This window comes from Hevea brasiliensis, chromosome 1, assembly GCF_030052815.1.
Source record: "Hevea brasiliensis isolate MT/VB/25A 57/8 chromosome 1, ASM3005281v1, whole genome shotgun sequence".
Lineage (NCBI taxonomy): Eukaryota > Viridiplantae > Streptophyta > Magnoliopsida > Malpighiales > Euphorbiaceae > Hevea > Hevea brasiliensis.
This window is the reverse complement of record NC_079493.1, coordinates 15,346,219-15,362,486: the sequence shown is the minus strand read 5'-3', so window position 1 is coordinate 15,362,486 and position 16,268 is coordinate 15,346,219. Positions and strand designations below refer to the sequence as shown.

The 16,268-nt window shown below is 25.9% G+C and overlaps 1 pseudogene; it reads right to left on the bottom strand.

The window, feature by feature from the left end:
* Window positions 1-7,547: 7,547 nt before the first annotated feature.
* LOC131183021 (uncharacterized) lies at window positions 7,548-15,850 on the bottom strand (annotated as a pseudogene).
* Window positions 15,851-16,268: the final 418 nt, after the last annotated feature.

Sequence of the window (16,268 nt, the reverse complement as noted above, 5' to 3'; positions counted from 1 at the left end):
GTGAAAAGCGTTTTTTTTCCAAATAAAAATAAAAATAAAAATAGATAGGCTAAGTAGCACGTGGCATCTCTTTTTTTTTTAATAAATATAAAATAGTAATAATTTTTGCATTTATTTAAATTATTAAAAATTTTAATTCTAATTTTATTAATTTATCTTTAAAAATTTCCCTCCAAATTTAGGAATAACAATTTTATTAAATTTAATGTTTAAAACTAGTTTTACCACCAATCATGAAAATAAATTAAATATTAAAGAAAAAAAATTAAAATTTTCTAGCATAAGTTCAATGATCATGCGATAGAATTACTTACTTTTAGTTTTAGTTCAACTTAAAATCCAAAGGAAATGTACACATCAAAATTGATGACATTTGTCAATTGGTACAAAATTTTATCCCAAAACTTTGTTGAACATGAGATGATACAATTAAGGGTGCAATATGAGCATTTTAAACCCCAATACTTAAACCTACATTCGCCCCTGCTAATCTTAATTGAATCTAAGTGAAATTCCAATGTTTACATTCTCATCACATAATTTTAAATGTTTTCAAATAACTTGTTCATGTTATTTAGGGCTGTAAATGAGTTGAACTACTAGAGGCTTGACTTAACAAAAGTTTGACTCGATTCAGCTCGTTTAGAAAGAATCAAGCTCAAGCTGCCAATACTTAGCTCATTGAGACACTCGAATCGGCTTGCTCACAAGCTCGTGAGTTGTCTTGTGAGTAGACTTGCGAGTTGACTCATGAATAGGCTTGCGAGCTAAGTCATTTGATGGCTTGTGAATATACTTGTTTAATAGGTTTATGAGATAACCCATTAAATAGACTTATCACTAAGCCGTTAGTTGGCTCATTTACTGGTTCAATTTTATTAATTATACAATTTCTAATGATGTAATGATATTAATTTTATTTATGATTATTTTATAAAATAATATATTAATACAACTATATTTTAAAAATATTATTAAATCATTATATACTTAAGTTATATAAAATATAATTGTTTATACTTTACATTTAAGTTTATCTAAAACCAAGCTATTTTTCATACAAAAGATAAAGTTCAAATGTTAGATGATAATATTCAATCATAATGCGACACGACATATATTTTGTTTGATGTTTATTGATTGATTATAATATAAAATATAACTAGAAAAGTAATGTCATTTATTATAAATGATAAACATATATATATATAGGTAAGTGAGAATTTAAACCTAAGTCTGCCAGATGATTGATATACTTTTAGTTATTGTACTAAGCCAAGCTAGGAATGAACTAATATATTAGGTTTATAAAATAGTAGATAATAATTAAGTTAAATTAAATTTTATATAAAAAATTAATTAGTTCAAATTGTCAAAAAAAGCCAAATCTTCATGTGAATTGTCAATTTTGGCCATTTTTTTTTTGTGGGATCAATTTTGGCCTAGTTTCAAACTTTAGAGTTTATTTTGGCCATGTTTCAAAATAGGAGATTTTGAGCACTGATGTAATAGATGACATAGCCAAAATAATATTATTTTAGATGTTTTTAGATGTTATTACTGATGTGGAAATATTATGATTTTATATATTGTTAACATAGCATAAACTTTGATAATAAAAGAAGCCAAATGTTTTCGATTTTTTCAATTATAGTCAATTTTATTTGGTACATTTTACTTATAGCTAGTTGACAATTTTGACCTAACTTAATGAAAAAACAATGTTTTATTACTTACAACAATTGAAAAATTAATATTTATGTAACATAGTATAATAAAAAAATAAATTTTCCTCTCTTTCCCCCCATATTTCCTTAAAATGTATTTAAGGAACTTATTTCTGAAAAATAGATAAATTTTATTATATTTTTAAAAGGACAAATTGTAAAAAAAAAGCTAAAATTTTACACCAATTATCAACTTTGGCCCTTTTTTTTTTGGTCAATTTTGGTCCATTTACACGCCTAATTATATTTTTGCATATATTTATGTTAAATGATATACTCATATCAACATTAACTTTAAATTGTTGTATTTTAATTTTTTAAAATAGTAAAAACGAGAGAAGGATATGAAAAGGAAAAAAAATTGAAGCTACTTGAGTGTATTAATTATATAATTAATATGAATTAATTAAAAATGCATGATTAAATTTATATTTATATTTTTAATCTATAATGTATTCATAACATATATAATATAATCTATAATTTAAAAAATACTTATGAAGTTTATGCAATAATATATTAAATAGGTTTTAAAATTATTTGTGTTAAACAATATGACAATATAAAATTTCAAGATAACAATATAATGAAAATGAAATTTTATTATAATAATGCACTAAACTATAAAATACAATTTAAAAATTATTCTATTTTTTAGTTTTATAAATAAATTTCTTTCATATTAATCTTGCTGTACAACCTCCTCATGTGTATTAATATTCTTTTGAATTCTAAAAAATATAATATAGGCAAATCAAACTTTCAAAAAAAAAAAACAAAATTTGAATAAATTTAATTCAATGACTTAACTTATATTTTTTATTAATTTATTTTAATTTTTAAACTTCTGTACCCATTTATATTTTTAAAACTTATTATTATATTTTTTTATTATATTATATTTAAGTATATAATTATGCATGTTATAATTACATAGCACATAACTTTCATAAAAATATGATCCAATAAAAATGTAATAATTTTAAATTAATAAATATTTTATCCATATAATTAATCAATTAAAATAACATTATATTAATATTTTAATTAAATAATTAAATATAATATTTATAATACTATAATAATATTATATAATATTTAAAAAAATGAATAGAAATTTATATATATATAAAATAAATAATAAGTACATATAGCCAGAATAATAACGTGTGAACTTGAATTATAGAATAACACTAATATTATGGATATAAGTTCAGTCAAAGCTATTGCCAACTTTGGCTATGGTAAACTTTTATTTGACATGGAGTTTTGCTTTACTTAATTTTTAACTTTTAATATATTTAATTTATACTTACTTACTGTCATAAATACAATCATTAATAATTAAAATAAAATTTAATATTATAAATTTGTAAATATTTAAAATAATTAAAAAAATAAGCTCGTGGAAATTAGCATTACAAGAAATGGAAAAAATACCAACCAAAAAAACCAACCATTTTGAATATTATTTGGTCGGTAATTAAGATTGCTGATGAAATACCGATCACTTTCGGGTTGTCCATAGTTTACCCGTAGGTAAATTACTGACCAAATTATTTTGGTTAGTAAATATATTGGCCACATTATTGGTAGGTAATTGGTGGACCTTTGGTGGATATCTTTGTAGTCTAGGTGGTAAGAACGATCAGATTAGCTTCCAATTACTGACGAAACTTTTGTTGGTAATTACCGACCCACAATAGTCAATCGGTAACATTTGGTGTATTTTTTAATATAGGAAAAATTACCCAAAAAAATAGTTGGTTGGTATGTTTTGTATAATTTAAAAAATATTACCAACCACAGAGATGGTAGCTAAAACATTTTGTATATTTATTTTTTTAAATAATTGTATAAGATTGAAAAAATACCAACCAAAAACTTTGGTTGGTATTTTGTATATAATTTTAAAAAATAGTACCGACCATGTAAATGGTAGGTAAAAGTTTTGTAGAATTATTTTTCTTTAATAATTGTATAACGTAAAAAATAATACCGACCAAACACTTTAGTTGGTATTTTTTTATATAATTTAAAAAAATAGCACTAAACATGTGAATGATAGGTAAAAGTTTGTAGAATAATTTTGTTTATATAATTATACGGCGTAAAATAATACCGACCAAAAACTTTGGTTGGTATTTTTTTATAATTTTAAAAAAATTACCTACCACGAAATTGGTAGCTAAAATTTTTGTAGAATAATTTCTCCATATAAATATATGGTGTAAAAATAGTACCAACGAAACTGTTTGGTCGGTATTGTTTATAATTAAAAGAAAAAAAATTAGCAACCACTTAAATGATAGCCAACATTTTTGTAGAATTAATTTTTATATAATTATATGATAAAATAATACTAACCAAAAAATTTAGTCAGTATTTAAAATTTTTTTTTTAAATTTGAAATAATTGATATTTGATATCAAAATAAAAAATTAATCATCATTACTACTATTGCTACTACTACTAATAATAATAATAATAATCCAATAATATTAAAATTTTCTACTGTATATAATAAATTAAATATAAAATCCATATCAGTAAAATAAAATATACAAAAGTACTCAAATAAGTTAAAAATATAATACAAAACCATCAATCCTGGGAAGGTTGAGGTGGAGGCGTTGGTGTTGGCAGGCTTCAGACTAATCTCATCACCTCCTCCATCATAGAGATTCTCATGCGTTCCATTTCTAGCTCCAATTGTTGCATTCAATTTGTAATGACTTGCCTCGAATCCCTCGAATCCTCAAGCTGCTTCTACAATTCTTGTACTTGTTGTAAAGCAGCATTCTGACGATCGCACGATGAAGATGTCCAACTAGAAGATGCTCTGATTGAAGGGTAATAGGCAGATGATTCAGATCCAAGGCCATATACCTTCCTTCTCTTCTCACCGCCATTGACAACATCTAAATAAAGTTGGATCTCATCAATGTTGTCGAGTGCGGCTTGTGCGAGCTCCTCCCTCCTAGTGACTATTGCTTCCTGTATGTAATATGAAAAATAAAAAATCAATTATAATTAATTCGTGATGTAATAAAAAAAAAAAAAAAAACTTGTGGTGAAATTAATAATATTGTACCATACATGTATTTGCCTAGAGTTTTCATCCGCAAAAGTGGTTTTGTCATGCTTTTGAGTGTGAGTGTGGAGAAATAACTCAAAAGATTTTGCTTCCAATCGAATTATTTACCCTGAAGAAATGATAAACAGTTATCATAAATATTTTATTGTATGTATATAATAAATTATTGAAATTTATTGTGAAATAAAAAATAAATTCGATATAGTTTCTCCTATATTTTTTACCTTTCTCCCTATCAGAAAGTAATAAAAATCTCACCATTCATTCACACAACAATCCATAATAATTTTCATGATAATTCTATTACATTTCCATAAATTATCATATATGATTATTATACCTTGACAATTCCATCACATTTCCATCAAATATGAAATTAAATACCTTAACTATTTAAGCAAAAACTCACCAATTTATCTGAATTCTTGATATGATATGGATCCACCTATGTGTATGGATGGCCCAGGAGTGTTTGTAGCACCGCAGTGATTTTGTGAATTCTGCTCGGCGCACCAAATAACCTCAGGGTCATTCTAGTGCTGCTCAAATTGACTCCATGTTTCTTCACTAACATACTGGGGCCTTATTCTATTGCTCTTGAAATCCACAAGCATGTCCTTATAGCATTCTGCTATCTTTGATTACTAGACAACTTTTATCCCTACTTCTTCATAATCCTCCCAATAGTACTTTTTCTACAATTAAAGTCATACATATTTGTATGATTACTATATTTCAAAATACTATAGTAGAACATAATAAAACTTAAATAGATTTCACATAAATTCCTCCCAATAAAAATCTTTTGTTACTTGAGGGACACTCTTCCAGCTAATACCTGTAGGGGCTATTCGCTACTTAAAGGAACTAGTGATCACTTAAGTGGTTGGGATCCAGTAGATAACCTACACACATGAATAAAAATATAATTAGTCAACAACACACATGTATTACATTTCATTTATAAGCTAATTAAAATTTTATTGTTTAACTCACTTTCCATCACAAAATGTAAGGCGTTGTCGCCCTGCAGAATCAATCTCCACTGAGGAAGGGCGAGAACCTTGTGAGCTAGCATATTTAGGCTCCTGGTTAGCTGTAGGTGCAAGTTCTTGGCCAACCCTAGGTGCATGCTCTTGGCCAACTACAAGTGCAACTTCTTGGACGACCACAGGTGTGTTTGATTGGAGAGACGACTGTGATTGAGGCATTAAATGTCACGACCCAGGGATGGGGTTGGTAATTACCGACAACAATGGTTGGTAGGTACATTTTTTTACCATTTTTGAATTTTTATTTTTTATTTTTGCATTAACTGTATCGACCAAATATGTGGTCATTGGTAATTATCGATCCAATCTTCTGGTAGATAACATTTTCTAGCATTTTATATTTTTCTTTTCTTTTTAATTTTACTGACCAAAAACACGTTGGTTGCTAATTGCCAACCATAAGCATTGGTAGGTGAAATATTTTAGCATTTAAATGTTATTTTTTATTTTCTCCTTACTTTTACCGACTAAACCGCAAAAGCGCGCAAAGATTTGACTTTTTTCAGTCAATTGGCCAAAATATAAAGATAATTTTGGAGTTATTGCTAAGAGCGAGTTTAGCTAAATGGTGAGCCACCCATACTACAAGATCTTGGAGCTACTGCTCAGAGCTAGTTTAGCCAAATGGTGAGCCACCATACTGCAAGATCGTTTAGCAAATTGAAAGGAAATTCATCTAAAGCCCTGCAAGTTTAGGTATAAAAACACCTACATTCAAATTTCAATAGATGGAGATTCTAAACTCAATTGCATAGACCAGAACGTAACACAAGAAATATATTTGGTTCTCCATACACCATAAAAAAAAAAATAAAAAAAAAAAAAAGCAAGATGAGTACAACTGCTCATACCATTCAGGTGTCTGATTAGGCACAAAATTGTCAAATTTTATTTTAGGAACAACAATAAATAGAAAATCATCGATTAGAAGCAATATAGGGTTTAATCAGAAACCTCTTCTTGGAAGAGGAACTTCAGAAAATATTCAATTAATGACAATAAAGTAAAGATACATAATAAATTCAGGCTGCCCATAATCAGTATCCAAATAGCCTAGCTACCATTTTTTATATCTACAAATTACTCAATTCCATCAGCTTCAAAATTATTCATAGATATGGAGAAAAATATTTAGTGGTTATATTTTGGGGTTATAATGTATGTAATTTAAAAAAAAAATGTACATAGAATAGGTTTTAAAAACTTAAAATTATAATTGTATTGGAATTTGAATTATAAAATAACACTAATACTATGGTCATAAATCCCAGTCAAAGCTACTACCAACCTTGGCTCTGGAAAACTTTTATTTGACATGGAGTTCTGCTTTATTTAATTTATATTAATTATAATAATATTAGAAATTAAAATTATTTAGAGATTTAGCAACGAATTTCCTAGTCTGTCGCAAATATATATTATTAATTACGTTTCTATCAAAATAATGAAAGATGTAAAAAATAAAAATAATGAAGGATATTATATATCCCAATTTTCCCCCCTATACAACTAAGCCGTGGGATTTCACTGAGATTCAAACAATTCAGGAGAATTAAAATTGAAATAAACTTAAAAGAACGACGAACTAAGAGTCCATTCCATTAATATAATATAAGAAATCCAAGAAACAACATGGCAGTGCTTCGAATATGTTAAGCTTTCCAGAATATGTTAAGCTTTCCAAAGTACATTAGCTAATGCTAGTTTCTCTTTAGCTCCAAGCTAATCGACATCAACCTGCTTGATTACACTTTCCAGATTTCGTCATTCTTCTACATCTTCAGAAGTTTCATCATTGGTTTTCTCCATGTGAGCTAAAACATGCTTCTTATGAGCAAGAATCTCCGCCTTCTGGGTAATTAAGAATTGATTTTCCGCCTGTAGTTTTTCTTCTTCTTTTGAAAGTCTTGAGAATTCAGGTACCAAGAAACTTAGTTTCTTTTCTCTTTCTTCCAATCTTGCATCAAGAACAGTGGCTTTCCCTAACAGAGATATTATGCGAGCTTCAGCAGCTTCTTCAATGACCATAGCCATGGGAATACTCTCTCTAAATTCTGCCACGCGAGCGAGAAGAATTTCAAGAATTGTCTTCTCATGCAAATCTTTACTATTTTGAATGAGTGAATGGATAATTTCCTCAATATTGCCATAGGCATTAGCTTGTTGTATAGCCTCTAAAGGCATATTAAAAAATCCTTCTAATCTTTCTGCAATACTTCAGGATTAAGAGATTTCCTTTTCCTAGTCCTGCTGGAAAGTTCTGCTAGCAGACCCTTAGTTACTGTAAGCACATCCATAGAAGATTTTCTGGTCTCCGAAGAAGAATCCTGCCATGCCAACAAAAGAAATGTTTATCAAATACTAAAAAATATCGAGTTTTAAATTAATTCTTCTGACCTAAAAGTGCACATTTGCGGAATATTATACTTGCATTAACCCAAAATGGGTTTGGGGTGCTGGGCCTGTTGAACTTGTGGATACAAGAAATTATATAAAGGTTTAGAGTTTGAAATTTGAGCAAACGATATGCGGAAGTATCAAAATCTCTGAATAATAATTAGAGATTTGAAAAGAAAATGAAAGAAGATGAAGGAAAATTAGAGATTTTGGAAGAAAATGAAATAAAAGGAAAGAAATTGATGATAGAAAATCAAAGAAAATGAAAGAAAATGAAGAAAAAAATATTCATAATAAAAAATAAAAGAAGAAGGAAGAAAAGGAAAGGAAAGGGAGAAAAAAATAATTGGAAAATGAAAGAAAATGATGAAAAAAAAATTACAGAATTGGAAAGAAATAGAAAGAACAGAAAAGAAAGATTAGAATGGAATAGCAAAAAAATGAGTGCATGAATGATATGAATAAGGAAATGTAGTGTTTGATTATATATATATATATATATATATATATATATATATATATATATATATATATATATGTACACACACACGTGAATTAGTAACGAATCTGTTGTAAATTTAAACATTAAAATTTAATTTTCCATTCAAAAGGAATTCATTACTAAGTATAATTATGTACACTTTTTAATTTTTTTCCCTCATAAAATTACGAATGAATTAGCAATGGATTTTAAAATGCGTTGCTAATTTTTTATGCATGATTTTTATGGTTACAAAAATAGCTACGGATTTTCAATTTGTTGCTAATTTGACAAAATAATTTTAATAATCAATTGACAAAATTTATAAAATCATTTTTTAAATTTTATGAAAATAGTAATGGATTAATAAATCTGTTGCTATTGACCACAGATTTTGGTACTCCGTTGCAAAATCAGCAACGAATTTAGAAATTCATTGATAATAATAATAGATTCTTACATATGTTGCTAATTATATACTCAAATATTTTTATAATGTCGATTAACAACAAATTTTAGCAACAAATAAATTTATGTTACTAATAGCAATGGATTTAACAATGGAATATTGATTCCGTTGCTAAAGTGTTGCACCATATAATTTTATTCCAAAATTGTAACAAAATTACAAATTGGTTTCAAAATACATTACTAATAATAACAAATAAAAATCTATTGCAAAAATCTATTACTATCTGCAATTTTTTTTTTAGTGTAGTGTATTAGATATTAATTAATTTAAAATTCAGTTTATCCTTTTTAATTTTAAAATTTAGATCTTCCTTTTATTTTTTTTAATCCATTTTACTTCTTTTAAAGGTTGTAAAATTTTTATTTTTCACTTTTTTCCCACTTTTTTTTAACCTTGATATATATGAAATAATTTCAAAAATAATAATTTATTCATAATTAAACTTCAAATTTTAAAATTAAATGGTATTTAAAAATTAGTTATTTATTAATACTTAAAAATAAATTTATTTATCACTTCTCTTAAATATTAAGCATAAGGCTTATTAAAATCTCCTTTCTTTTCACATATTGTTATGGGCAATTTAATTGTTATCTATTTAAATTATTTAGTTTGTTCTTCTAAAATTAAATCTTTTATATTTATCATCAATTACAAATTTTCATTATTTTCCTATACTATATTTTGCATTTTTTTATAAACAATATTCTTTTAACTATATAAATCATTGAGAAGTTAAACAATTAATGGTATAACTCTTTGTTTTGGTCATTTGATTTTGGGTAAATTGCAATTTAGTCTCTGAGATTCGACGAAATTTATAACTTAGTTCATAAATTTTCAAAACTAAGCAATTTAGTCTCTAAGACTTAATAAAACATGCAACTTAGTCTTTGCCATCAAAATTCAGTTATCATTATTAGCAAAAATGACCGAACTACCCTTATCATTATTTTTAATGTGAAAACAATTTAGTCCTTAAGATTTTATTTTCTTAATAATTTAGTCCCTGATGTTTTGTTTTATTAATAATTTAGTCTCTTTAATTTTTAAAATGTGGGTCCCATTAAATTAATTTAAACAAATATAGATTAATTATTTAAGGTCCTTAAAAATTTTGCTTGGTTACAAAATTGTCCATTAGTTTTACTAATGGATCCTTAAATGTTATAACTATTTATAAATAAGCCTTTATAGTTTTGTAAAATTCTATTTATGTCATTATTATTTTAATAATATATAAATAATTATATATATTAACTTATAATATTTTCATAAATTATAGTATATTGTTATATATAAAAAAAGAAGAAAAATATGAGTATAGGCACAAATTGTTATTAAAATAAAACTTCAAGGACTAAATTATTTTTAGATTGAAAATGAAGTTAAAAGTATTTTGGTATTTTTGCTAAAGTTAATGAGAAATTAACCATAATTCTAATGATAGAGACTAACTTGTAAGTTTATTAAAATTTCAAAGACTAAATTGTTTGGTTTTAAAACTATAGGGACTAAATTGTTGGTTTATCCAAATCTCAAGGATTAAATCGCTAATAAAATAAAATCTGATGGACTAAATTATTTTTAGATTGAAAATAGAATTAAGGGCATTTTGATCATTTTTACTAGAATTAATGGTAACTTAATTGAAATTCTAATGGTAGGGACTAAATTATAGATTTTGTCAAATTTTAGAGACTAAATTGCTTGATTTTAAAAATATAGGAACTAAGTTATAGGTTTTGTCAAACTTCAGAGACTAAATTATAGTTTATTCTTTGATTTTCAAACTCTATATCTTTTGTAGGAATATTGTTTTTGCAGTCTACGTAACTATGCATACAAATAGAAAGGATATGAAAATACAGTCTATCATTATGAACATAAATATAATTGGTTTGAAAAATAGAACATAATAAATAACTAAAAATATAATTGTCCACATTTAAAAAATAATTAAATTATCGATAACAATAGGTGAAAAAAGAGTGGGGATTTTAATAAGTCCTATATTTAAAGTTTAATAAAAGTGATAAATGAATTTATTTTTAAGTATTAATAAATAAATTATTTGCAAATACCATTCAATTTTAAATTTTAAAGTTTAATTATTAATAAATTATTAGTATTATTTTTTAAATTATTTCATATATATCAAGGAAAAAAAAACTCTGAAAAAAGTGAAAATAAAAATTTTACAGCACTTAAAAGAAGTAAAATGGATTTAAATAATAGTAAAAGGAATTCTAAATTTTAAAATTAAAAAGAATAAACTAAATTTTAAATTAATTAATATCTAATACACTGCAAAAAATCACAAATTAGTAATAGATTTTTGTGACGGATTTTTATCTGTTATTAACAATAATGTATGTTGAAACCAATAATGTATTTCATTGCAATTTTGGAATAAAATTGTATAGAGCAACACTTTAGCAACGGAAATCAAGATTCCATTATTAATTCCTTTGCTATTAGCAATATAAATTTATTCGTTGCTAAAATTTGTTAATCGACATTATAAAAATATTTGAATATAAAATTAACGTCATATGCAAAAATTTATGATTATTAGCAATGAATTTCTAAATCCTTTGCTAATTTTGCAACAGAGTAATAAAATCTATTGTCAATAGCAATAGATTTGTTTATCCATTGCTATTTTTGTAAATTTAAAAAATGATTTTATAATTTTCGTCAATCAACTTATCATTAAAATTGTTTTATCAAATTAACAACGGTCTACTTTTGTAATAAAAAAACCCTACATAAAAAATTAATAACGTATTTTAAAATTCATTGCTAACCCCTTGGTTATTTTATGAGGGAAAAAAAATTAAAATGTGTATACTTAGCAATAGATTCTTTTTGAAGGGAAACTTAAATTTTAATGTTTAAATTGACAACGGATTGGTTGATAATTTGCGGATTTATATCTTCAAACACCATATTTTCCTTATTTATATCATTCATTCACTTACTTTTTTTTTTCTCTTTTCCATTCCAATCTTTTTTTTTTTCCATTCTTTCTTTTTTTTCCAATTTTGAATTTTTTCTTCATTTTCTAATTATTTTTCTTCTTTTTCTTTCATTTTCTTCCCTTTTCTTTCCCTTTCTTCCTTCTTCTTTCATTTTCTATCATTAATTTCTTCCTTCCTTTTCCTTCGTTTTCATCAATTTTCAATCATCAATTTCTTTCCTTTTATTTCATTCTCTTCCAAAATCTCTAATTTTCCTTCATTTTCTTCCTAAATCTCTAATTATTCTTTTTCCTTTTCTTTCATTATCTTTCCTTTTCTTTCCCTTTCTTCCTTTTTTTTTTTTTCATTTTCTATCATTAATTCCTTCCCTTTTCTTTAATTTTCTTGCTTTTTTTTTTTCATAATTCTCTCATCATTTTCTCTCTTTTTTTTCTCATTTTCTTCCATTTTCTCTTATCATTTAATTTCTTCACTTTTCTTCCATTCTCTCTCATTTTCTTCTAATCTTTTCTCTCATTTTTTCACTTTTCCTATTATTTTCTTCACTTTTATTATTTACGTTTTACTTTCCATTTTCATTAGTATAATTTTCCCTCAATTCATTTTTTCACCATATATATATATATATATATATATATATATATATATATATATATATATATATATATATTTTTTTTTTTTCCAAATAATACTTTAAGCTCTTTACAAAATCAAATGGCTTAATAACTTGATGGCATGGATCAAAATCATCCGCAGGATTAGTGTTCATATTAAGAAAATCGATCTACTTGACTTGATTAGAAAATTTGATTAGGTTTTCATTAGAAATTTGGTTTGATTTAAAATTTAAAAACTTCAAATATATTTATTTCGGTTCGATTTTTTAATGAACTGAACCAAAGTGAATTGTTATAAAAGCCCTTGGGATGGGATACTAAGGGTTGGGAAAGTCTTTAAAACTTCCTTCCATTCCACAGCTTTTGCTTCTCACTTGTCACTTCATTTCTTCATCCTTCATCTTACTTCCTGTCGACGCTACTCTACCTTCACTAGAAGCGAACAGTTTGCCTCTACCTTCAGTCTGCGCTCCATTTGCTTAGGTTGCGAAACTCTGCAGACCAGCTTTGGTTCCTCGTTCTCTTTATTTGTTTCTAAGGTATATATCGGCAGAACTCAGGCCTTTCTTTTTTTCATTTTTTCTTTTTTTTTTCCTCATCAATGGCGAAATGGTGAGAGGGAAGGTGCGGATGAAGCGAGTTGAGGACAAAAGCAGACCATAGGTGACATTCTTTAGGTTAGTCATGTGCATGTTAATAGATTTTCATGTTAGTGTGATATTTGATGCTGTTTTAATCAATGGGTTCGTTGGCTTTTCCTCCACCAATGCTCAGTGGATTTTATAGGTTTAATAATTATTTCTTGATTTTCAATTTGAGTTATATTTGACCAATTTGAGACGGACCCTGTTTGGTTCAATTTTCATTATGGAATTCATTTCATTTGCAAGTGAATTTCATTATAGAATTCATTTAGCAATGAATTCCATTGTTTGCTACAAATAATTTCATGATTTGTCCATGACCTTAGGCAAAGACAAGCAACCGAAAGAAAAAATAAGGAAGAAGGGAATGATGCAACAAACAGGCAAGAGGAGTTTTTTTTCCTTTTTTTTATTTATATAGGTTTTTCTTTTTCACAATTTTAAATTTTATTAGATTATATTTTTTTTTCCTTAAGACTTACTGCTTGTGTGATTATTTTCCTTTTTTTTTTTCACATTTATTTCATGATGCAGAAGCCATTCAAGCTAGTGACGCTCTCAAGAAGTCATCAAGACATTATTACCTCCTTCAATTACTGCTGAGACAAACATTCGTCCAAAGGTAATTCTTTCCAATGCTCTCATACTCTACTACATTAATGTGTTAGATTTAACAACATTACCAGCTTGTTTGGAAGGGAAGAAAATAAGGGAGGAATCAATATAAGAAAAAAAAATAATGGAGAAATGATGGTTTCCCCCATTTTGGATATTGGGAGTAAAATTTTGAAGATAGTTACTGTAGCAATAAAATTAGATTTTTAACTCTATTAATCTTAGAACTTGTTTATTTGTAGAAATTAGATTTCTATTTTTCATTTTTTATTTTCTAAGAAAACTCCAATTTTCATTTTCTAAGAAAACCAAGGGAAAACTTAAAAAACTTATTTACCTGTCAATAATTGAAAATAATTTTCTAATTCAAAAAATTAAAAAAAAAATCATATTTTTATAATTAAAATGTAAATTAATATAAATTATATTTAAAATAATTTTTTATTTTTACAATTTTTAATATGTGTTATAATAATATGATTAAATTTTTTATCATTATAAATAAATACTTTCTTAAATAATTATTTAATTTTAATTGTGAAAAAAAAATCATAATGTGATTTTGATGATATTTTTTGCATTTGAAAGACAGTTGGAAAGTAAAATTATTTTTATGAAGGAATACCATGGAAAATAATTTAAAGTTATTTTTCAAATTTAATTAAATTTTAGAAAATTGACGCATGTGAATATAAAATTTTGTTTCCAAAATTTCTAAATAAAATGTTTTAGAAAATTACTTCAGTTTTGGAACTGTTACTGAAACTCCTTTAACAACTACACCTTTGAACCAGAATAAAGAAGCCATTCAAGCTACTGCTTCCACCAGATATAAAGAAGTCATCAAGTCATCACTACCTCCTAACATACAATTGCAGTGGAGTATCAGAGCCGTTTCTATGTACACAATATATAAAGTGGATAGAATTACCTTTGGAAGAATCTTTGTCTTAGTAGTAATGGAAGGAGATGGTGATGACTTGATGACTTCTTTATCGCTAGTGCGAGCGGTAGCTTGAATGGCTTCTTTAGTCTAGTTCAAAGGTGTAGTTGTTAAAGGAGTTTCAGTGACAATTCGAAAACTTAAGTAATTTTCTAGAAAATTTTATTTAGAAAATTTGAAAACAAAATTTTATACTCACATATGTCAATTTTCTAGAATTTAACTAAAATTTAAAAAATAGCTTTAAATTATTTTCCATTGTTTCCTTCATAAAAATAGTTTTAGTTTCTGATTATTTAAAATGCAAAATAATATCATCAAAATCATATTATAATTTTTTTCACAATTAAAATTAAATAATTATTTAACAAAGTATTTATTTATAATGATAAAAAATTTAATCACATTATTATAACACATTAAAAATTAAAAAAAAAATTTAAATAATGATTTAATCATATAGTGACACATTGTAAGTGTATTAGTGTATTTTCTTTTTAAGCGTCAGTCGCATTTTTTATATTATTGGTTTCTAGTTCCAAACCAATAACAAACCCAACAGTGTTTGCCCCAAAATTGAAGCATAAACAACATACTAGCACAAACTGCATACTAACACTTTCCAGATCCCACATCACAAAATGAAGAGCATAAGTTGCAACCGATTTTATGGGCCTTCTTCATGGGAAGATCAAATAGCAAGGATGCCAATTGAGAGATCCACCTTCATGACAAAACCAATAAACAGGGAGGTGTTCTTTCCAAGCTCTCCGAACAGACTCATTCATCTGCTGGGGGTGAACGACTGTGGTATCTCTCATGCATCGGCAAGTGTATTAGTGTGTTACATAATGTAAATTATATTCTTGAATTGTATAGTCCTTAACTATATATGTATATTCTAATTAAAGACTATAGAGTTAATGACTAGCTATAAGATATATTATATAATAAATTTATAGTTAAAGACTATATAAAAAAACAACTGAGTTCATTATAATTAATTTAACGATATAGGAATAAATTCATAAAGTGTTACGCAAAAAGGGGAGGATGTTGACTCTCTATATAGGGAAGCCGAAAGCCCCTCCCTCTTCATTCTTATTGAAGTTTAAACATAGCAATATTATGTTGTAGGTCAAAATCAAAAGCTTTTAGGTTAGCTCTTTTGATTTTAGGCTTTTAATTTTGAATATCAATACATAGTTTTTTTATTTTGGAATTTCTTTTTTTATTTTC